Source organism: Heterocephalus glaber, unplaced genomic scaffold, assembly GCF_053883595.1.
Source record: "Heterocephalus glaber isolate CG9 unplaced genomic scaffold, H.glaber_assembly_v1.0 deba00001613, whole genome shotgun sequence".
Taxonomy (NCBI): domain Eukaryota; kingdom Metazoa; phylum Chordata; class Mammalia; order Rodentia; family Bathyergidae; genus Heterocephalus; species Heterocephalus glaber.
In genome coordinates, this window is record NW_028258384.1 from 21,388,169 (window position 1) to 21,413,453 (window position 25,285).

A 25,285-nucleotide genomic window follows, 5' to 3' on the forward strand; every position below is an offset into this window, starting at 1 on the left:
ACCATCATGTTAACCCACAGTATTACTAAAGCTAGGGGATGTATAACAGGTATAATCTGACAAAGATAATTAGGATTGTATTTTAAAAATACGAGAAAGTTTCATAAGATTATGGAAATTTTAGATAAAACATAAAGAAGAATAGGTATAAACTGAATTTTGTATTGTTGGTTCACAACACTTAGAGATGTTGAGTGATTCAAGCATTTTGTTTCTGACCTCCTATTTCCACTTGAGTGCCTGCAGTATATTAGTTCATGCCCACAAAATACAGAACTCTTTCATGCTAAAGATTTTTATACTTAATAAGTACTATTTTTAGCTTTGTTTCATATTTCTAAAGTAATAGGCTTATTTTAAAAGCTAAAAAATACAGAAGTATGTACATGTAAAAAAACCTGTCTTCTCACCCTGTACTGTAGAGGTAACTACTAGTAATTTGGTTTCTACTCCTTCTAAGTACTTTAAAATCTCATTTATTGAAGTAAGATAGTTACAGAAAAGTGCACAAATCGTAAAAGTGCAGTTGAATGAATTATCTCAAAGTGAATGTGCCCATGCAACCAACACCCAATTTAAGAAATAGTCATTTTCAGCTTTTCCCAATTCCTGCTGGGTTTGTCTTCCCCAAAGACAGTTACTAATCTGACTTGAACACCGCACTATGTATGTCTGTTTTTGAATTTTAAATTGAATAGTAGAGTATCTATTTTACATATCTGGCTTCTTTTACTCAACCCTATGTTTATGAGAGTCTTCACAGTCTTGAGTATAACTGTAGTTTTAAAAAATTATTCTTTAATTGCAGCCAACCACCTTTTTCTATATAGGGACAGATGGTAAATATTTTAGGACTTGTGAGTCATATGGTCTCTCACAATTGTTCAGACTTGGCTTTTGTCACACAAAAGCAGCCATAGACATATGTAAATGAATGAATGTGTTTGCACTCCAGTAAAACTTTACCAAAACAGGCCGTAGTCTAGATTTGATCTTTGGGCTATAATAGTTTCAACTGTATGAATATATCATAATTAACTTACCCATTTAAATAATGACAGACTTCTTTTTGCTATGAACATTCTTAAGTGTTTTTTACACATATTTATGCATATCTGTTTGGTATATGAAATTGATGCATTATTTGGTACACATAGGTTCAACTTCAATCGTAATCCCAAATGATTTTCCAAGATGGTTAATTTGTATCGCTACCAATAAATATGCTCATTATCATTTGTTATATAGTCTTTTCAAAAGATATTTTCTTTTCTCATATAAGTTGTACACATATTTTCATTTTTAAAACTATAACATTAGCAATCACATATATTTATGTTTGCCAAGTCATATAAAGTGTTGTACAAAAATGTGATATTAGCCTCTGATTTAATCAGTTATAATTCTTAATCTTGAAATGCTAATGGATCTCAACAGCATGCATTTTTCAGTTTATATAATGAACTGATTTTCATTCTCAACAAAGGTCTAAAAGTACCATTAGTATAACCAAGCAGAACTAAAGAGAAAATGTAAATCCTAGATAACACATAGTCTACTAATAGCCTTTTCCAAGGTTATCTCTGACCTTTATCTTATAGTCCAATTCTACAGTTATTTTGAAAAATGTCATATTCTTCAAACTTTTTTGATATTTGGTAGCACATACTACTTATTCTTTCTTGAAATGCCTATTCTGCCTGTATTGATCAGCTTTTCCTGGGATAAAATACCTGATACCCACAACATGAAGGAGGAGAAGTATAATTAGGCTCATGATTTCAGAGGGTTCAGTCCATGGTTGGCTGGCTCCAATGCAGAAACATCATGGCAGAAGGGTATGATGGAATAAAGCTGCTCACTTCCTGGTGGCTGGGAAGCAGGACACAGGGAAAGAGCACAAATGAGAGATATAGTATACTCTCCATAGGCCAGCCTTCAGTGAACCATCATTTCTACCTGAGCCCTTCTTAACAGCACACTGAGCTGTGAACATCAGTGGATTAATCCACTGATGAATATAGTGTCCCCATGATCCAATTACCTCTCTAGGAATCTCTTAATCCTGTCAAGTTGACAATAAAGATTAACTGGCATACCACCTACCTATTCCTTGCTTCTGTTTCCTAACTTCACATCTTCCTGCCTCAGTAATTTTGCCTAATTCAGAGTTTTTGCTCTATGCTCTTTGTCCTCCTAGTATACTTTGCCTGCCATAATGAGTTCATATTATCAAACTTACGTGGATATTCTTAAATTTGTATCTTCAATCCAGATTTCTCACCACCTACCTTCTGGTCACATATTTTCAGATACTTAAAAGATAATACATTTCATCTTCTCAACTTTAAATATCGAATGTGACACTCATAATATTCATATTGATTCTCCCTGTCTCCCCCCTTTACCATTTAAAAGTCCCAAGCTCCCCCTTTTGTCTATTTAGCAAATATAGAGTACAACAAACTATTTTTTATTTTTTTGGATTAATTTCTATTTTTTTATAGCAAAATATTTATTGGTACATTTTAGGCAATATAACGATAACACTCATCATAGGGAATTTGCATCTGTACACGATATATACCACCTCTTTTTTCCCATTCCACCCATCCCCTTAAGCCCCCTCCCCTCCCCATGTAGAAAAGCTTTGTTTCCATTTTTTCCCTTCTATTTTCACTTTTTTTCTGTTCCTTCCTCTCTCCCTCCCCCCTCCTTTGGTTCCCTTTCAATTGGAACATTTTCTTTCCATTTCCCAACATCTATTATGCATTTTAGTCCTTATTTCCACTTTTTGTTTCGCACAGCAGAGAAACAATGGAGTATTTAAACATGTGTGTCCAGTTTATTGCACTTAAGAGTGTGGTCTCAAGGTCGATCCATTTAGCTATAAATTTCTGAAGCTCATCCTTCTTTATGGCAGAGTAGTACTCCATTGTGTTAAAAAAAACCCACATCTTTTTTATCCATTCATTGGTTGATGGGCATTTGGGCTGTTTTGTTTTTTGAGAAATCTCCACACTGATTTCCACAGTGGTTGCACCAGTCTACACTTCCACAAACAGTGGAGAAGGGTTCTTTTTTCTCCACAGCCCATCCAGCATTTGTTATTAGTTCATTTTTCGATAACAGCCATTCTTTCTGGAGTGAGTTGGAATCTCAGTGTTGTTTTAATTTGTCTCAAATGACCAGTGATGTTGAACATATTTTCATATATTTATTTGTTGTTTGTAATTGTTCATCTGAGAAGTGGCTATTCATTTCTTGTGCCCATTTTTGGAGTGGGTCTTTGAATTTGGAAGGTCTGATTTTTTTGAGTTTTTTATATATTCTAGATAGTAGTCCTTTGTCTGATGAATAGCTGGTAAAAAATTTTTTTCTCATGCTATGGATTCTCTCTCCACTCTGTTGGTGGTTTCTCTTGTTGTGCAAAATCTTTTTAATAAGATGAGGTCCCAGTTGCTGATTCTGTGTAGTATTTCCCATCTGTGTTTTGTTCATAAAATCTTTGCCTACTCTTATGTCATCAAATGTTCTACCTCTTCTCTCTTCCATCAGATTTAGTGTTTCTGTTTTAATATTTAGATCTTTGATCCATTTCAATTTTAGGTTAATGCATGGTGAAAGATATGGGTCTAGTTTCAATCTTTGGCATGTGGAAAGCCAGTTTTTCCAGCACCATTTATCGAAGAGGCTATGTTTCTTCCAGTAAAGGTGTTTCGCCCCTTTGTCAAAGATAAGGTGACTGAGTTTGTCTGGAGTTGTTTCTGTATCTTCTAATCTGTTCCACTGGTCTTGAAGTCTGTTCTTTTGCCAGTACCATGCTGTTCTTTTGCCAGTACCATGCTGTTCTTTTGTTTTGTTTTGTTTTTTAATCACAGTAGTTGTGTAGTATAATTTTAAGTCAGGGATTGTGAAGCCCCCTGCCTTGCCTTTGTTGCCCAGAATTGCCTTTGCTATTCTCGGTCTCTTCTGGTTCCAAATGAGTTTTTGGATTATTTTCTCTAGTTCTATGAGATATACTGTTGGAACTTTGATTGGGAGTGCATTGAATCTCTGTAACTATTTTAGAAGTCTGGCTAATTTCACTATATTTGTTCTTCCTACCCAAGAACAAGGGATGTCTTTCCATTTTCTGATATCCTCTTCAGTCCCCTTTTTCAGAGTACTGTTGTTTTCAATGTAGAGGTCTTTTACTTCCTTCATTAGATTGATTCCTAGGTATTTCATTTTTTTGGACGCTATTGTGAAAGGTGTTGTTTCCCTAATTTCTCTCTCAGTGAGTTTATTATTCCTGTATGGGAAGGCTACTGATTTTTGAGTGTTGATTTTGTATCGAGCTATGCTACTAAATTTGGTTATCAAATCTAGCAGTGGTTTGGTGGAGTTTTGGGGATCTTCTATGTAGAGTATCATGTCATCTGCAAATTATGATAATTTAATGTCTACCTTTCCTATCTTTGTTCTTTTTTTTCCTCTTGTATAATTTCTCTGGCTAATGTTTCCAGAACTCTATTGAATAAGAGTGGGAACAGTGGGCATCCTTGTCTTGTTTATGATTTTAGTGTGAAGGATTTCAGTTTTTGTCCATTTAGTATGATGTTGGCTGTTGGTTTTGTTGTAGATGGCTTATATCAGATTGAGATAAAGACCATCTATTTGAATTTTCTGTGGGGATTTTATCATGAATGAGTGTCGTCAAACAGTTTTTCTGCATCTATTGAGAGGGTCATATGGTTTTTGTCCTTGGCTCTGTTAATATAGTGCATTACATTTATTGATTTGCTTATGTTGAACCATCCCTGCATCCCTGGGATAAATCCAAATTGCTCATGGCGTATAACTTTCTTGATGATTTGCTGCATATTGAGGATTTTTGCACCTATATTCATTAGGGAGATTGACCTATAATTGTCAAATAGAAAAGAATGAAATAGTTTCTCTGATTGGTTAAATGAAAGGTAAGTGATGAAATGGCAAATTTTGTATAACTATTTGACAAAGAAATTTGTTGTATTCTAAATAATATGAATTATTGTTAATTTTAGTATTTGTTAATGATAAATCACTTTACAGCTGTAATTTGGGTTAGGCAAGTAAATTTAGAAAATAGTACCAAAGTAGTACTAGATCATTTTAATGGAACAGTGCTTGTAGTTCAATTCTTTCTAGTGTTCCAAAAATAAACTTATAAATATGGGCTAAAATTTAAAAATAATTTATTCAACATAAATAATATGTGATCACTGTCATCTTGAGAAAGTAATTGCTTTGAGTAGTAAGAAAAATCTTGTCTTTCCAATGAGGCACTAATATCCTCTGAATCTAAATGAAGTTAGTTTAAAACTTTCGAGAAAGGCATTTAATTTATCAGAGTGTCATTTTCAAATTTGGAAGCCTTTAATCTGATAGAGAATGAGGAGAGTCACTGAAATTCTTTAGTATTTCCTGACATACCTTGAAGAAATGGAGTAACACTGAGTGAGTTTCCCTTGTGATATCCTTGGCAATTAGGTAAAATAGTCTATTTGGTTAAATAAAAAGTAGGTACCTACTATATTCCAGACATTGTTGTAGTCACTTATGAATACATTCTAGTGGAGATATGGATATATATATATATATATCTACATATATGCACAAATACATATTTTTATTTACACATATGTTTGCACTTGCATATCACAGATGTAAGTGATGTGGAGAAAATAAATAGAGTAGAGTAGGAAATATCAGGTGTGGAGGTTACAATTTTAAATAGGATGATCAGGGGTGGCCTCATAGGGAAAGTGGTATTTGATCAAAGCTGGGACGAATATGATAAGGGAATGAACCAAGGAGATAGCATGTATGGTGTCTTTTTAGTTGGTTTTTTACTTATTTTTTTCATTCTTGAAGAATCAATACCAAAATTATCTAGTAGATTAAAAAATACTTGATATATTAATACGTTTCCCCTTTGGTATATATGGGGAATGTGCCAAGGAAAACTTATTCCACTCTGGGAAATGCTTTGCCTGTACTTTTGTCTGACTGATGTAGTTCTCACTGGAGTGACATGCTGCCATAGGCATTCAGGGTGGAATTTCACTGTATTATTTCCACACTTCATGATAATGACTTGATTGAAAGTGTCCCATCACCTCAGTCCCTGAACCTGGTTCTTTTTGAGTACAAACTTTCTAATCTATAAATCAAATGAGAGAAAATGTGAGAAGGTTTACTGGAAAATCCTAGGTAAAGTACTGTATAATGTTATAACAGTGACTCTTTGGAAATATTTCTTCTAATGTTATCATATATTAAGTGGAATAATGCTAGGTAATTCTGATTAAAGAGAAAGGCAGCTGAGACCTTAGAATAGCCCTCAAATCACATAGTATAGGAAATTACCTTTCCAATTATGTATAATCTGCCCTCATTGCTGACTTAACAAATTACTCACCAACACTATAATTGGGAAATATGGAAAGCTTAGAAAGAAAATTTGAATAGAGAACTTTCAGTTTGTTTGGCTCTTGCTAGCTATCATTGGAATAAATATAGGTGTAGTTTTATAGGATGTTTAGTGTTTATTTTACTCAGAAATCTAATAGAGTTGTGGTATGAGTTTCTATCCCAGTATTCAGAATTATTAATCTATTTTGAAAAATTTCCCTTTACTTAAATATAATTTTGCCACTATAGCCTATATTTTGTAGTATAATAATCCATCACTGATACTCAATTAAAACTTGAAAGTAGAAAAATTACAGATTGAAAATTACATTTCATAGATTCTTGGTATACATGATTCAATGTACTTTTAACTATTTTTCATACTTTTTGTTTCTGTTAAACTGGACTTACCACCGTAACTTTAAAATCGTGTATTTTTGGTTATCCAGTTATATATTTTTCACTCCTGCAACAAGAAGAGAATAGGTATAAATATCTTGGACTGATTGGTGAAGGAAAAGCAAGGTCATAAATCATATGGGCCAGCTTTGAGGAAAGCAGGGAACATAGATAACTGTTACAGGTCCAGGCACAGAGATTTTAGTGCTGAAAGAAATAATCAAGAGTCTACTTTAGGGCTGGGGATATAGCTCAGTGGTCTGGTGCTTGTCTAGCATGTGCAGGCCTGTGTTCAATACCTAGTACTACAGAACAGCACCGCCACAACCACCAGCAGCACCAGCAACAACAAAAGAGTCTACTATAAAAAGATAACTTTGAAGAGTTTATTTTAGAGTTTGGTTGGCAGAAGATTCATCAGTTGGAAAAAGCCAGAGTCCAAGCAGTGTTAGGGCTCCATCTAAGGAACACAAGGGGAAGGCTTTTATTTGCATAAACATAGAAGCAGGACAAAGAAAATATTTCATTAGTTAAAGTGGAGCAGTAGCCTTATTTGGATCATTCCAGTGAAAAGTACATAGAGGTTAATGTGGTTTCTGATTAGTTAAGCTTAAGTCTCATTTTCCTAGAATGTGATTGCTTATATTAGGTGGGTTTTGGTTTGCTTACACAGGGACTCAGGACTCTAGAGTTGCCTCAGTCTAATGGGCACCCAGTTAATTACTTTTGTACTAGGAAACTGGGACACAGAGTCTGAGGCCTAGGAAGAGATTCTGGTCTAGGAAAAATGACTTAAAATGTTAGGCAGAAGTGAGCTGGGGATTTAGTTCAGTGGTTTCGCCGCCTGCCTCGCAAGTGCAAGGACCCGACTTCAATCCCCGGTACCAAAAAAAAAAAAAAAAAAAAAAAGGTTAGGCAGAAGAAAAAGTGAGCCAAGAATCATGAAACTTGATAGGGGGCATTAAATTAGTATGGACAGGACTTTTAGATTGAAGCTGGTTCTTGAGGCTCATATTGACAAAGGGAAGACTCCCCTGTGTTCTGTCTAGCATAAATGAGACTTGATGTTGTAAAAATACCAAAAAGAAAAATAGATCTTACAAAATATGTGAGCCCACTTTGAGGTTGATTTTGATGTAAAGGAAAAGTAACTAACTATATCTCAAAGAACAGTTGGTTTCAAAAATTGTGCATTGTTTGGCCCATTTTTAAATTGGAAGATTTAGTTTCATGAAGCTCTGTATTATCAATCTAGTTCCTAAGTACAGTAATAAAGGTGCTATCTTTCCCACTCTCATCTCTCTCTGAGATGGTGCTGATATAAAAAATACTCAGTAAATAGGCAGTATCCCTTTTAGCATTAATTGAACTCAAATGAAGCATGGATATGGAATAGATAAAGATGGTAAAATTTACAAAATACCATCCATTGTAGCAGTACTTGCATCACTTTAAAAAGTACTCAGGATTCTACAGTTATAGTGACAAAAGGTTTTCTGCAAGGCAGAAGTTAAACTTTTGTTCATTCTTTCCCTTTCCCACCTCATAATCAAATATATCTACAAAGCTAGTTTTAATCTTCCTTAAGTTTATATTTTAAAATGTATGTGCTGATTTATTTCACTTGACATTATGGTCTCAAGGTGTAACCTATGAATTTTTCTATAAATGACTCGTTTATCTTTCTTTATGGCAGAGTAGTACTCCATTGTGTGTAAATACCATATTTTCTTTATCCATTTATCTGTTGATGGACATATAAGCTGCTTCCAAAACTTAGGTATTATGAATTGTGCTGCTATAAACATGGGTATGCATGTGTCACTGTAATATGTCATTAACTCTTTTGGGAAGATACCTGTAAGGGGAAAAGCTGGGTGAAATCAAATTTCTAGTTTCACATTTTTGAGTAGTCTCCAAACTGATTTCCAACGTGGTTGTACTATGTAGAAGGGTTCCTTTTTCCAACAGTGTAAAAGGTTTCCTTTTCCCCCTGCAGCCTCTCCAGCATTTGTTATTATTTGATTTCTTGGTGATGGGCATTCTTTTTAGGGTAATATGGAATCTCAGTGTTGTTTTAATTTGCATTTATCTACCGGTCAATGATGTGGAGCACACATACTTAAATATTGCATGGTTTCTCTTATATGAGAAACCCAAAGTTTAAAGAACAAGACAAAAGATAGATATTAGGAAATAGATAAATCTTTGTCAAAGGGGAAAGGGATCAAGAAATGGAGGGATAAGAGGAGGGAGGAATAGAGGTTGGAAAAAAAGAATTAAGATACATAATGTAGGCCGTTCCACTGCTCCCAGCCCAGAGGAAGGGGCTTCCAGGCTGCCATTCCACCGCTCCCAGCCCAGAGGTAGCAGCTTCCGGGCCACCATTCCACCATTCCCAGGCAGAGGAAGGGGCTTCCGGGCCACTGTTCCACCACTCCCAGCCCAGAGGAAAGGTCTTCCTGACTGCCATTCCACTTCTCCCAGCCCAGAGGTAGTGGCTTCCAGGCTGCCGTTCCACCATTCCCAGCCCAGAGGAGGTGAGCCGCGTGGGCGACAATAGAATCCCCCCTCAACCCCGGTTGAAATGAAAAGACACGTAAACAAGTCTCAAAACCAAACTTCCAGATTACCTACACAAACACCAAAGGGAAATGAGATGGAACACTCTGATACTCAAACACCTCAATTCTCTGAACTGGCAACAAAAGAGGATCTGGAAAAAATGAAATCAGAAATAATTTCTCAGATAACAGCAGAGATTGTGTTCATAGTGCAAGACATGATTAATAAATCTAGAGAGCTGAGGAACATGATGGAATCCCAGCATAGGAAACAAATGGAATCCATAAAACAGATGCAAATAGATTTCCAGGAGATGAAAAACTCCATTGAAAGTCTACACAGCAGAAAGAGCCAATGTGAGGACAGAATTTCAGATATAGAAGATAAGATTGCAATTAGTGACCAGGAAAAGAAAAACTGCTTTAAAATTGTAAGTGACCACGAGAAATCAATCCAGCAGCTGCTAGATGATGCAAAGAAGAATAACATAAGACTGATTGGAGTCAACGAAGAAACAGGAGAGAGTGCAGATGACATAAAAAAAACTCTTCACAGAAGTAATGGCAGAAAACCTCCTAATCAGGGGAAAAGAATTTGACATACAAATAAGTGAGGCATATAGGACTCCAAATAGCCTTGATCAAAAAAATCTACACATAGGCATATAATTGTTAAGATTCCAGAAAGCCAACAGAACAAAGTTCTACAAGCAGTGAGAGAAAAGAAACAAATCACATACAAAGGAAAACCCATCAGAATCACAGCAGACTTCTCAACGCAAAGCCTCAAAGCAAGAAGAGCTTGGAGTGATGTATTTCAAACCCTAAGGGAAAACAGCCTCCAACCCAGATTGATGTACCTTGCAAAACTATCTTTCAAAATTGATGGAGAAATAAGATACTTTCATGACAAAGAGCACCTTAGGAACTTTATGAATACCAAACCAGCACTCCAAAGAATTTTACACAATATCCTAAGAACAGACATTGAGGATCACAACCCCAGGAAGCACAGCAGAATGAACCCATCTGGCACAACAAGAAATTAAATGTAAAAGGGGAGAATTCAATAAAAAGAAAAAGTTATGACAATGATAACTCAGTATGTATCAGTTATAACCATTGACAGTAATGGTCTCAATTCACCAATCAAAAGAAATAGACTGGTAGAATGGGTCAAGAGGCAAAATCCAACAATATGCTGCATACAAGAAACACACTTCATTCAAAAGGAAACTCATAGACTGAAAATTAAAGGTGAAAAAAATACTCCATGTGACAGGAACCCGAAAAAAAGCAGGAGTAGCTATCCTCTTTGCAGATCAAGTAGATTTCAAACCAACACTGATTGAGAGACAAAGAAGGACATTACATCCTTGTATAGGGAACAATCAATCAGGAAGAGATGACAATCATAAATACCTATGCATCAAACACTAGTGCACCCAACTATATAAGACAAATACTAACAGACATGAAAAGTCATATATGTACAAATACAGTTGTAGTAGGGGACTTCAATACCTCACTGTCACAAATAGATAGATCAACTAGACAAAAAATAAGTAATGAAATACTAGAACTCAATCGAACTCTTGAACAAATGAACTTAACAGATGATTACAGAGTCTTCCACCCCACAAAATCAGAATACACATTCTTCTCAGCTGCACATGGGCCATTCTCCAAAAGAGACCACGTACTAACTCATAGAACATGTTTAAGTAAGTGCAAAGGAATTGCACTTATCCCCTGTATATTATCAGACCATAGTGCAATGAAATTGGAGATTGATAGCAAAAGCAACTGCAAGAATTTCATAAACACGTGGAAATGGAACAACACACTTGTGAATAACCAAGGGGTCACAGAGGAATTTAAAGAAGAAATCAGACAGTTCCTACAATTAAATGACAGTGACAGTACAACATATCCGTATCTGTGGGACACAATGAAAGCAGTCTTATGAGGGAAATTCATAGCAGTGACTGCACATATTAGGAAAACAGAATGAGCCCAATTAAACAACCTGATGGTGAACCTCAAGCTTCTAGAAAAGGAAGAGCAGGACAAACCCAAAGCTCATACAAGGGAAGAAATTATAAAGATCAGAGGAGAAATCAATGCAATGGAAACTAAGAGAATGATACAAAAAATTTATGAAGCCAAGAGTGGGTTCTTTGAAAGAATCAACAAAATTGATAAACCCTTAGCCAACCTTATCAGAAAAAGGAAAGAAAAGGCCCAAATCCATGCAATTAGGAATGAAAAGGGTGAAATTATGACAGACCCCACAGATATCCAGAGGATCATCAATATCTGCTTCGAGAACCTATATGCCAATAAGATGGAAAACACAGAAGAAATGGACAGATTCCTAGATACATGTGAATTACCAAAGTTGAACAAAGAAGACCTAAAAATTCTAAACAACCCAATATCAACCAATGAAATTGAAAACGTAATCAAAAACTAACCAACTAAGAAAAGCCCAGGTCCTGATGGCTTCACTGCTGAATTCTATAAGACATATAGAGAGGACCTACTGCCACTATTGTTTAAACTCTTCAATGAAATTGAAAGGGAAGCAATACTTCCAAATTTATTCCTGGAAGCAAGCATCACCTTGATCCCCAAAGCAGAGAAAGACCCAACCGAAAAAGAGAACTATAGCTCAATCTCACTAATGAACATAGATGCAAAAATCCTTAATAAGATACTGGCAAATAGAATGCAGAATATCATCGAGAAGATCATATACCCTGATCCAGTGGGATTCATTCCAGGGATGCAAGGATGGTTCAACATACGCAAATCAATCAATGTAATACACTATATCAATAGAGCCAAGGACAGAAACCACATGATTATCTCCAGAGACACAGAAAAAGCATTTGACAAAATCCAACATGCATTTATGATAAAAACCCTACAAAAAATTGGAATAGATGGTCTCTACCTCAAACTGATAGAAGCCATCTATGAAAAACCAACAGCCAGTATCATACTAAATGGTTAAAAAGTGAAATCTTTCACACTAAAATCAGGAACAAGACAATGATGTCCACTATCACCACTCTTGTTCAATATAGTTCTGGAAACATTAGCCATGGCAATTAGACAAGAGAAAGAAATAAAAGGAATAAAGATAGGAAATGAAGAAGTCAAATTGTCATTATTTGCAGATGACATGATACTCTATATAGAAGACCCCAAGAACTCCACCAAAAGTCTTCTAGACTTAATAACCAAATTCAGTAAAGTAGCTGCATACAAGGTCAACACAAAATTCATTAGCTTTCCTCTACACAAATAACTGACTCACTGAGAGAGAAATAGGGCAAATAATTCCTTTCACAATAGCATCCAAAAAACTGAAATACCTAGGAATCAACCTAATGAAAGAAATCAAAGACCTCTTCTCTGAAAACTATGGCACTCTGCAAAGAGAGATTGAAGATGATATCAGAAAATGGAAAGTCATGCCCTGCTCCTGGGTAGGAAGGATCAATATAGTGAAAATGGCTGTATTTCCAAAACTGCTGTATAGATTCAGTGCAATCTCAATTGAGATCCCAGCAGCATACTTCACAGACCTTGAGAACACAATCCAAAAATTCATTTGGAACAAGAAGAGACCCAGAATAGCAAAAGCAATTCTAGGTAACAGAGACATGGCAGGGGCTATCACAATCCCCAACTTGAAACTATACTGCAAAGCTACTGTGATAAAAACAACATGGTAATGGCAAAGAAACAGACTTGAGGACCAGTGGAACAGATTGGAAGATGCAGAAACAACACCAGACACACTCATCCATCTCATCTTTGATAAAGGAGCCAAACACCCTCACTGGAGGAAAGATAGCCTCTTTAATAAATGGTGCGGGAAAAATTGGGTTTCAACTTGCCAAAGATTAAAACTTGACCTATATATTTCACCATGCACTTAAATAAAATCGAAATGGATCAAAGATCTAAATATTAAAGTAGAAACGCTGAACCAGTTGGAACAGAGGTTAGGTAGAACTCTGGAAGACATTGGTGTAGGAAAAGATTTTATGAACAAAACCTCAGTTGCCCGGGAACTAGCACAAACAATCAACAAGTGGGATCTCTTCTTATTAAAAAGCTTCTGCACAGCAAGAGAAACCACCAGCAGTGTGACGAGACAACCCCCAATGTGGGAAAAAATCTTCACCTGCTCTTCCTCAGACAAAGGTCTACTATCTCAAATCTATAAAGAACTTAGAAAGATCAGACCTCCCAAATTTAAAGACCCAATCTGAAAATGGGCATCTGAAATGAACAGACATTTCTCAGACAAAGAAGTAGAAATAGCAAATAAATACATGAAAAAATGTTCAACATCACTGGTCATTCGAGAGATGCAAATGAAAACAATGCTGAGATTCCACCTCACTCCAGATAGAATGGCTGCTCTCATGAAATCAACCAATAATAAATGCTTCCGGAGCTGTGGGGAAAGAGGAACCTTGCTCCACTGCTGGTGGAAGTGTAGACTGGTGCAATCACTGTGGAAATCTTTATGGAGATACCTGAAAGAACTAGTATTCGAAGTCCCATTTGACCCTGCAATTCCCCTGCTCAGTATCTTCCCCCCAAAATTAAAAGTATCATACCAGTGATATACGTGCACTCATGTTCATAGCAGCACAATTTGTAATAGCTAAAACTTGGAAACAGCCTAAATGAACATCATCTGGAGACTGGATAAAGAAAATGTGTTTTTTTCTTTATAAAATGGAGTACTATTCAGCCATAAAAAATGAGAAACTAGAGACGTTTATAGCTAAATGGATGCCTATTGAGGCCATACTCTTAAGCAAAATAAATAGGACACACATGTGTAAATACTCCGTAGTTTCTCTGTTGTGAGAAACTGAAAGTGTAAATAAGGACTAAAAGTTATATTAATGTAAAATAAGAAAAGGGGCAAAGGGGAAGGGGAAGTGGAAGGAGTAGGGGAAAGGAAAGAAGGGAATGGAATCAATATGAGAAAATGGAAAAATGGAAACAAATCTTTGTAAATAGGGAGGGATGGAGGGGTTGAAGGAGGGGCAGGGGAATGGTGAAAAATAAGAACCAAGAGAAGTTTTGTAAAAGTGCAAATTTCTAATGATGAATGTCATTTTATTGTATACCTAATATGTACCAATGATTAAAATGAATAATTGATTATGTGAAATAGGAAGAAAAGGTCCAAAGGAGTAGGAGAAGTGGGAAGGGTAGGGGAAAGGAAAGAAGGGAAAGGAAAAATTATGGAAATGGAAAAAATGGAAACAAAGTCTGTGTAAATTGCGAAGGGTGGAGGGGTGAAGGGAGTGCATGGAATGGGGCAAAACACAAGAACCAAGCTGCATCATGTAAAGGTACAATTCCCAATGAGAAATGTAAATATACTGCATACCTAAAATGTACCAATAAAAGAATTTTTTAAAAAAGATGCATAATGTACATGTACCAACTCTACACAAGGATTACAAAGATTGTATACTGCCAATATGTACAAAAAAAGCAAGGGGGTCAAGAAACAGGTGGGGGAGCAGAGAGGGAAGGGAAAAGGGATGAAGAAAGGAATTAAGATATATTATGTACATGTACCAACTCCACACAAGGAATGTAAAGATGTATTAATAAAAATGTATGCACTTCATATAAATGTGATTATGCTTAATTGTCTGTTAAAGAAGGCATTTCATTTTCAACGTGAATGTTTTCCTACTCTAAATGTTTTTATTAAGATATTTATTGAATAAAAGAAGGCCTGTACAGCAAGTTATAGTGTAGATTTTTAACTGGTACTTTGCCTGAAATTTAGCTGGAAATACATTTGAACTACCATATTTAGAAAAAAATTAAGAATCCTAGTAGAAACGCAGCTAACACCAAAAATCATCATTGCCATTGGATTGTAAGATTAGAGTTTGATGCTATGACTATTAAGGATACCACCTATAAGTTCTCTATTTCTATCATTTTGTCTTAAATTTTCTTTTGTTGTTGATTTTTTTAAAATTATATAGTGCTAAGGATCTTATTTTCATCTCTTATCTCCACTCAGATATACTCCCTATACTGCCTTGAATAGTACCGTTTATTGATATATTTTAAAGGCATTTGAAGGAGGAAACTTTCTGCTTTAACTGCTGGAGGTGGGAGGAGGATTATGCTGCCAGATTGGATCCTATAGTCAGTCTCCCCCCCTCTCTCCCTCCCTCTCTCCCTTTCTGTCCTTCTCTCTCCCTCTCCCTTTCTTCTCCCTTGCCCTCCCTCCCTCTTCCACCTTCTTCCTTCCCCTCTTCATCTCTCTCTCCTTCCCATCTTCCCTCATCCTTTTTCTTTCTCCTTCTTTCTCTTTTGGTCTCCCTCCTTCCCTCCTTCCCTCCCTCCCTCCCTCCCTCCCTCCCTCTTCTCTCTCTTCTCTCTCTTCCTTCCTCTTTTTCTCTTGCTCTTCCTTCCCCTCCCTTCCTCTCCTGTGGATTGAATCCAGGCTGAGTTACATCTTCAGCTTTTAAAATTTTTTTATTTTGAGATATTGTTTCAATAAGTCACTAATTTTTCCTGGCTGGGTTTGAACTTTCAGTCCTCCTGTCTCAACCTCCCAGTATGCTGGGATTAAAGGAATGCACCACCATGTCTGACTCTACCATTCTACTTTCTACTTTGATGAATTTGATTACTTTAAATGTAAGTGGATTCATGCACTATTGTCCTCAGTGACTAGTGTATATCAATTAACATAATGTCCTCCAATAGATTAATCCACACTGTAGCATATAACAGGATTTCCTTTTTTTAGTGGCTAAAAAATTGTATTGCATGTATATAAGTTTACTTTATCCACTGATGAACATTTAGGTTGTTTTCATATGTTGGCTACTGTGAATAATGTTGCAGTGAACATAGAAAGGCAAATCTTACATGGAGATCTTGATTTCAATGCTTTTGGATAAATACATAAAAGTAAGATTGCTTCAGCATATAGTAGTTCTATTTTTAGTATTTGTAGGAGCCTCCATATTGTTTTCCATGGTGGTGCCTGCATCATTTTATATTTTTAACAAAAAGGAACAAAGTTTCCAATTTTTCCACAGCCTCACCAATACTTATTATTTTCTTGGAATGTTTTGTTTTGTGTTTTGATAATATTCATCCTGGCATGTATGAAATGTTTTCTTATTGTGCTTTTGATTTGTATTTCTCTGATGATTAGTGATGTTGAGAATTTTTTCGTATACTTGGTGGTCATATATGTCCTTTTTTTTTTTTTTTCGAGAATTACCTATTGAAGTCATTGCTCACTTTTAAAAAGTGTTTTTTTTTTTTTTCTGTTAAGTTGTAGGAGTTTCTTGTAGTTTCAGTATTAACCCTCTATTAGATGTAGTTTGAAAATATTTTCTCATGTACCACATGATGCCTTTTTAGTCTGTTGATTATTGCCTTTCTTATATTGAAAGATTTAGTTTGATATATTCCAATTTGCCTATATTTGTTCTATTGCATATGTTTTTGGTGTCATGTCTAAGAAATCATTGTCCAGACCAATGTCATTAATCTTTCTTCCTTGTTTTCTTCTGGGAGCTTTATAGGTTCAAGTGTTTTGTTAGTTTGTAATCTTTTCTGGGTTGATTTTTGTGTGTGGATAAGCACTTTTCCCAACACCATTTGTTGAAGAGGCTATTCTTTCCCTGTTATTTATACTTGATCTTAGCCAAAAGACCAAGAAACGATTCCCTGTTATTTATTCTGGGCACTCTTGTGGAAGATCAATTGGTGGTATAGGAGTGGGTTTATTTATTCATGGGCTCTATTCTGTTCCATTTACCTATATGTCTGTCTTTATGTCAGTACCATACTGTTGTGATTATTGTAACCTTGCAATGTTTTGAAAGGATTCTAGCTTTGTTCTAAAGGTTTATTCCTGGTTTTTTTTTATTATTATTTTTTTTGGTATTTGGAGACTTTTGTTTCTTTATTAATGGTAAGATTGTTTCTATATTTCTGTGAAATATAGCATTGGGATTTTGGTAGAAATTGTGTCCAATCTGTAGATTGTTTTGGATAATATTAGCATTTTAACAATATATTTTCTAATCCATCAAAATGGATCTCTTTTTAAAAATGAATTTTATTATACTCTGGTTTCTCTTCAAGTCTCATAAATCTTTCACTTTTTAAAACTTAATTTTATTGGTACATTTTAGATACACATAATGATCACATTCATCATAGGGAATTTATACCTGTATGTAATACATCTTGATTTTTCTTTTTTTCCCTAGTCCCCTCCCTTCTCTTCAACCGCTCTTCTCTTTCCTACTTATAAAAGCTTTGTTTCCATTTTTTCTTGTATTTTCTTTTTCCTTCTTTCCTTCCTTCCTACCCTCCCCCTCCATCCCCCTACCCTTATTCACCTTCCCAGTTGAACATTTTCTTCCTATTTCCCAATATCTATTATATATTTTGGTCCTTATTTACCTTTTGGTTTCTCACAGCAGAGAAACAATTTAATGTTTAACCATATGTGTCCAGTTTATCTCACTTAAGAGTATGTTTTCAAGGTGCATCCATTTACCTAGAAATGTTTCAAGTTTATCCTTATTTATGGTAGAGTAGTACTCTGTTGTATAAAAAACTCACATTTTCTTTATCCATTCATCCATTGATGGGCATTCAGTCTGTTTCTAAGATTTAGCTATTACAAATTGTGCTGCTATAAACATGGGTGTGCATATATCACTGTGGTATGATGCTTTTAACACTTTTTTAACTCTTTTGGGAAATAGCTGGGTCAAATGGGACTTCCAGTCCTAGTTCTTTGAGGTATCTCCATATTGATTTCCACAGTGGTTGCACCAGTCAACACTCCCACCAGCAGTGAAGCAGGGCTCTTCTTTCCCCACAGTCCCGCTAGCATTTGTTATTGGCTGATTTCTTGATAGCAGCCATTCTATCTGGAGTGAGGTGGAAACTCAGCGTTGTTTTCATTTGCATCTCTCAAATGACCAGTGATGTTGAACATTTTTTCATATGTTTATTTGCTATTTCTACCTCTTCATCTGAGAAGTGTTTATTTCAGATGCCTATTTTTGAATTGGGTCTTTAAATTTGGGGAGGGTTAGATTTTTTTGAGTTCTTTACATATTCTAGATATTAGCTCTTTGAGGAACAGCTGGTAAAAATATTTTCCTACTTTGTGGGTTGTTTCTTCACTTTGTTGGTGCTTTCTTTTGTTTTGCAAAAACTTTTTAATAAGATGAGATCCTAGTTGTTGATTCTTTGTAATATTTCTTGTGTGATGAGCGTTTTGTTCATGAAGTTTGCCAACACCTATGTCTTCAAGAGTTCTACCTATTCTATCTTCCAGCAGATTTAGTGTTTCTGTTTTAATATTTAGATTGCTGATCAATTTTGATTTTAGTTTAGTGCATGATGAGAGATATAGGTCTAGTTTTAATCTTTGGCCAGTTTTCCTAGCACCATTTATTGAAGAGGCTATGTTTTTTCCAGTGAAGGTGTTTGGCTCCTTTGTCAAAGATAAGGTGGCTGAGTGTGTTTGGAGTTGTTTCTGCATCTTCTAATCTTTTCCACTGATCTTCCGGTCTGTTTTTTTTTTTTTTTTTTTTTTTTTACCAGAACCATGCTGTTTTTTTCATGGTAGCTTTGTAGTATATTTTTAAGTCAGAGACGAACATGGATCTCTTTTCTGTTTCTTTGTGTCTTCTTTAGTTTCTTTCAACAAAGTTTTATAGTTTTCAGTATACAAGTATTTTACCTCTGTGTGGTGGTTAATGCTCATTGTCAGTTTGACTGGATTAAGGGATGCCTAAGAGATTAGTAAAGCACACTTGTGGGTGAGGCATGGGAGCATGATCTTGGTGGTGTATCTGATCCCTAGCCCCTTCCTCTCAGACTCTTCCTCTTCTCTCTGCTTATGGGATGCTCTGAGTTGAACAGCTTTCATTTGCCATACCCTTCTGCCACTGCTCTGTAAATTTCCTGGAGATACCTAAAGGAAACCACTCCTTCCAAACTGAGAGGGTACCAGTTGTCCAAAGAATGACTTGGAGAATTCCAGCTAAGTAAACGAGTTTATTAGGAGTTACTTACAGAGCAGGGGACAAATTCTGTGCTGCAGTTTTAATGAAGTTGCCAATCCCCTTTTCTTAAGGTACTGTTTTTATAGGGCACTAATTAAAACAGCCAAAGCAGGATCAAAAGTAAGAAGAGTCCTTGGGAAAAGTTATATGTACTCCATTCCCATCCTGTTTGGGAACTCTGCTGATTTCAGCAAGCAATGTCAATCTGTAGATGTGGATCATCTTTTTATGCTGCAGCCTGGCACTCAGCACCTGATGAGGGTACACTGGCCAGCCAAACACTGGCCCATTACAAGATGGAGTTACTTTTGCAAGGATTTGGAGGACTAGTCTCCTTACAGCCATGATGTTTCTTACTTGCGGCCGGTTGATCATGTATTGAAATGAAACTGGTAGACAAAATAAACCTCTCCTTTAAATTACAGGTATTTTGTCTCAGCAGTGGGAAAGCTAATCAATACAACTTCTTTGGTTAAGATACCTTATGATTAATAACATATGGTACAAAATTCTTGAGAAGTAGAAATGTAAAATCTAATTATAGTTTGTGTTTCTCCACAAGGCTTCAGAAGACTAGACCTGTTAAAGTAAGCATCTTTGTTTCCTCATTCATTATTTAAAACGTACTGTTTATTCATTCAAGTTTTTCTTTCATTCACTGATTCATTCTAGACATATTTATTGAATGCTTGCTATATACTGTACATTCTAATAGATGTTAGAGATATAGCTGTAGCAGTGCATGGCTCTTTTGTTAAAAATTGGAATTGAAAAAATGCCAAAGAACAATGGCTTTTAAGTTTTAGTGATGATTTTTTTTCTTTTAAGTCTCCTCATGGCCAGAATACAACTTTTAAGTCTTAAATCTAGTATCAATGATTCTTCCATAATTTGAAGACTATATAATTCTAGTACGTGAATTTTATGGCTTTTTGAAGTAAAAGACTGACTATAACTGTGATAGTTTGCTGTCACTGATACTGATACTATACTGGCTGTGACTTTTAGCTCTTAAAAAAAGTTATTTTTACTTTGAAAACACTATAAAGATGCCTTGAATTCTGTTTTCTAAAGTTCTGTAATTCGTTTATCTATACAATACATTGTGGTGTAAGTCTCCCACATACAGGGCTCACAACAGGGAAAATTGTATTGTGCTTTAGATTTTTGTATCAAAGACATTGTTTTGGGTGCTTTTAAAGTATCAAAGACATATCTTCTAGGCTGTGATATTTTGTCTTGACTTTTCGAAAGTTTCTGAACTATGTTCTTTCTTAGACTGCATATAAAGTGCAGTTAAATCTTATGAAAGACGAGGATTTCATAGACATTAGCCATAAGAAGCTATCAAATTCACATAAAACTTTATTTTTTTGTATTATGAATTTATCTTGCTAATATAAAAACAACCATTTTGTAACAGTACAACTTTAAAACAAAGAAATACTGGATTTGATTTCCTGAGTCATGTGTCCTTCTCTCTTCTCTACTTTCCCAAGGCCTACTGGCTTGCTGTAGGAGTGTGCATGAAATTAAAAAGAACTTGATCATATAAATTGTACCTTGTAATTGTTTGCTTGAAGGGGATCATTTTAACTCAAGAGTGGTTGTTTGCCTTCAAACATATACTGTAAAATGTATAGTCAGAGAGATAGGTAATAAAGCCTGCTAGCATTCAAAATTACTGTGGCTGGTATTATATTTGTGAGAATAAAATATGTCAGGATGAGAGAGTTTTCTCTTTTGTTAATTTTAGAAATTTATAGACATTTGAAATGATTAAAGTGTTGCTTGAATAATTGACAAAGTATTTGAGAAAAATATAAATTAATTTCTTACATCACACGAGAATACATTTCAGAATGTTTGGTATGAAGATAAAACTATGTAAACAAGAGTGAATGTAGATAATATTTACATGCTTTTGAGGGAAGGAAAGCTTTGTAAAAATAAGAAAAGTAGAAAATATAAAAATATATTTTTTTAAAAAATTAAAAAAAAATATATATTTTTTACTGTACACATATTAGGAGCTTTTGTAAACAAAGAATAAAGAGTAATATATATTATTTAATATATATTAAATAGTAAATAATTAGAACAATTTAAGGAAATTTTTATAATAAATATCTTTATCAGTATTCTTATAGCAACAAAAATATCCTAATAGAAATACAATCAAAGTTAATGAGCACAATATCCACAAAGTGGAAATTATATGATGTACCTGGTGAGTATAGTATTAATACATAACTTATATTTTTGGACTTATATTTGTGTGTATAGAAGTACCTATGCTAAGCCCCACTGGTAATAAGAGAAATACATGTTAAATTACAATTGTAAGGTACAATTTAATAGATAAAAAAGATCTATAATTATCAGATTTATGTAGCACAGAAGAGCATGAGCACTCTTAATTTCGTGATGGCTTTTTTGCGATATGATACAATCTTTATTGAAGGAGTTTTACCAGAATGAAACACAAATAATGAAAATGTTTATATTGACACACAATTCCATTTCTAGAAAAATTTCCTAATTAAGCAGATATAAAAATATGATAACAGTGTTTGGATGTTTACTGCAGCATTATTTCTAAAAATAAAAAATGAGAAGAGACCACAACTATTCAACAATAAGGGATTTTTAAAATGAGTAGTGAATGATGGTTAAAAATATTCTTTGTATTTAACTATATGGAAAATGTTCACAGTGTATTAAGTAATAAAAACAGAATATAAATTGTATGTATAGCAGGATAATATGATCTCAAGTTTAAGGATATATTGTACATCAGAAAAAAGCCAGACTGTGATAAAATGTAACCACAATTCTCTCTGTATCAGAAATTATAATGATTTTTAGTTTCTTTTGTCTTAACTATAGTCTCTAAATTTCCAGCAATGAGCATCTCTTAGCTTTGGAATGAGAAAAAAGGAAAATAAAAGGATACAGAAGAAAGGGTTAAATTGAATTATTTCCCTTTAGTGTTCAGTGTAATAATTAATGATAGAATTAGTAAATGATTTCTGCCTTATTTCCAACTGAGTTTATCAGGAAGAACTGTTTCTAAAGGTCATTTAAAAGGTCATTTATAAACTAATAAAATTTGTTTTCTGTTTTCTCTTGATATAGTGGAAGGGTGTGAAGGAAGCCACAGTTCTTTCATTTGCCATTTCTCGTAGATATTAGTAAAGATAACTATGTTGTAGTTATATTTCATGTTGATTTGATTAAGAGAAAACAAAAAATAAATATATAAAAATATCTATCTTTTCCTTTACACCCTGACTAATCTAGTGTCATCTCCTCATTTTTTTTTTTTTTTTTTTTATGTGGAATGCTTCATGAATTTGTGGGTCCTTGTGCAGGGGCCATGCTAATCTTCTCTGTATCTTTCCAATTTTAGTATATGTGCTGCCCAAGCGAGCACTAGTGTCATTTCCTTGTTAACTTTAGACAGGGCATCATATTAATAATTTATTTTGACCACATTTGTGGGGTCTTATATTTTATATTGCCTATAATGACATACAATTTAATTGGAATTAACATTGAGAAATGTATTTGTGGCCAGGTTTTGTGCTTTTTTACTAAGCTCAGAAGCCAAAAATAATGCCTTGTAAGGGAAAAAATTGCAAACAGATGAAATTTAACTGAGCACCAGACATTGAAAGTTCGAGAACACACATGGGGAAAATTGTGTGTCTTTAAATTATCAACTTATTGGAAATTAAATGCTTTGGTACAGATGTGAAGAGTAAAACAAAAACAAGTCTGGTAGTTGGTATTATCTTTCCATCTGCTCTTGGTGTTGCAAATAGGAGTTTTGTTGTCCAAATTCATGGCAATGAGCACTTAAAAAGCAAACAAATTACTTCTTCACAATATCAGCTTTAGACATGTATTCATAAAGAGATAATAGCATCACATATAGTTGTAAGGAACTAGTATACTACTTTAATTTACCTACAGATGTTCTTCAGCATAATTTTCCCTCAAAGTGTTTTTAATTTTCTCAAAAGACCAATCTCATGAGCTTTTTAAAAAAATGTCAGTTGATTTGCATTTGTAAACAATTGGGTCCAAAAACTATATGAATTTTATTCCCTTATTATTTATGTGAAAGTCTGTATTGAAGATTCATAGCATGTGCTGAATGTTAGCTATGACAATTGTATATTTTTTAAGGTGAGACATTTAGTCCTTTGTTAAATGCTTTTTTATATCTAAATAAAACAAGATTTTCTCCTTAACTACTATGTATAAATACTTTTCTAATACTTTTAAAATCAGATGAAATTTGCATTTTGAAAAATGCAAAATTTTGATATGTTGTTTGCTACTTTTTTACTGTTTTGCGAAAGGATATAGTCAGTTATCAGATGATACTATCAGTATCTTCATACAGATTTTTAAGGTTTTTTATTGGTGCTGTTTATATGGATAGATTATACTAAATCACAAAACTAAAAACATGACATATTTCTTGCTATATGTCTGTCAGAAAACCGGATAGGTAATACATTCTTAGTTTGAATTTTTAAAGATTGAGTGTTTTTATTTTTGTTTTCTTTGCTTGCTACATAAAAACTTTGTATTAGCTATTCCTTAATAGTGATTGTTTTAAGTTATACTTGAATGGTCCACTAGCATCTTATACTTAAGATATATAACATGAACTCGTGTCAGTTATCTTTATTAATCTCTCCATTCTCTCCTCACCTGCTTTTTCTTGTGATCCTCATCACTGTGAATAACATGATCACTTATTCAGTCAAATCTGAGCTACGACTGGAAGTCACTCCTCTTCTTCACTCTTTTCTGTACAGTTAACCACTCCTTATTATCTGTCAGTTCCATGAAGTCTCTATCTTTAACTTGATCTGCCCACATCCTGTCTCTGAAAGCATCCTCCAAAATGCCTTCGAATAATTTTTATAAGATACAGTCTCCTACTGCTTGTATAAAATGAAAAAACTACATACAAAATTTAAATTTTGTCCAATGTTCAAATAAAGTACTTCTGGAGAGTTGTTTCATAAAATATATATTTATTTATTTTAAAATTAAATTTATTGGTACACTTTAGGTATACAATATAGTGACATTCATCATTGGAAATTTGCACCTTTACATAATCTCTCTTGGTTCTTATTTTTTCCCCATTCCCCTGCCATCCCTTCAACCCCTCCATTCCTCCCTATTTACAAAGACTTTGTTTCCATTTTTTTCATTTTCTCAAATTAATTCTTTTCATTTCCCCTACCCCTCCTACTTCCACTTCCCCTTTGCCCCTTTTCTTCCTGTTTCACATTATCTATTACACCTATTAGTCCCTATTTATACTTTCAGTTTCTCACAGTAGAGAAACTATTCAGTATTTACATACTGAGCAGAGGAATAGCTGGGTCAAATGGGACTTCCAGTCCTAGTTCTTTTAGGTATCTCCATACAGACTTCCACAGTGGTTGCACCAGTCTACACTCCCACCAGCAGTGGAGCAGTTTTCCTCTTTTGCCACAGCTCTGCCAGCATTTGTTATTTCATGATAGCAGCCATTCTTTCTGAGGTGAGGTGGAATCTCAGCGTTGTTTTCATTTGCATCTCTCGAATGAACAGTGATGTTGAACATTTTTTCATATTTTTATATGCTATTTCAATTTATTTGTCTGAGAAATATATGTTCATTTCAGATGCCCATTTTCGGATTGGGTCTTTAAATTTGGGAGGTGTGATTTTTTTAAAGTTCTTTAT

At 34.5% G+C, this 25,285-nt stretch overlaps 1 protein-coding gene and 1 non-coding gene across 8 annotated transcripts in view; one reads left to right on the forward strand and one right to left on the reverse strand.

Moving 5' to 3' along the window:
• Diaph2 (diaphanous related formin 2) overlaps positions 1–25,285 on the forward strand; it is a 979,330-nt gene that overhangs the window by 130,557 nt on the left and 823,488 nt on the right. The window lies entirely within an intron of this gene.
• Positions 22,858–22,961, reverse strand: LOC147822514 (U6 spliceosomal RNA). Its single transcript, XR_015445623.1, has one exon. It is a non-coding gene; the product is annotated as a U6 spliceosomal RNA (small nuclear RNA).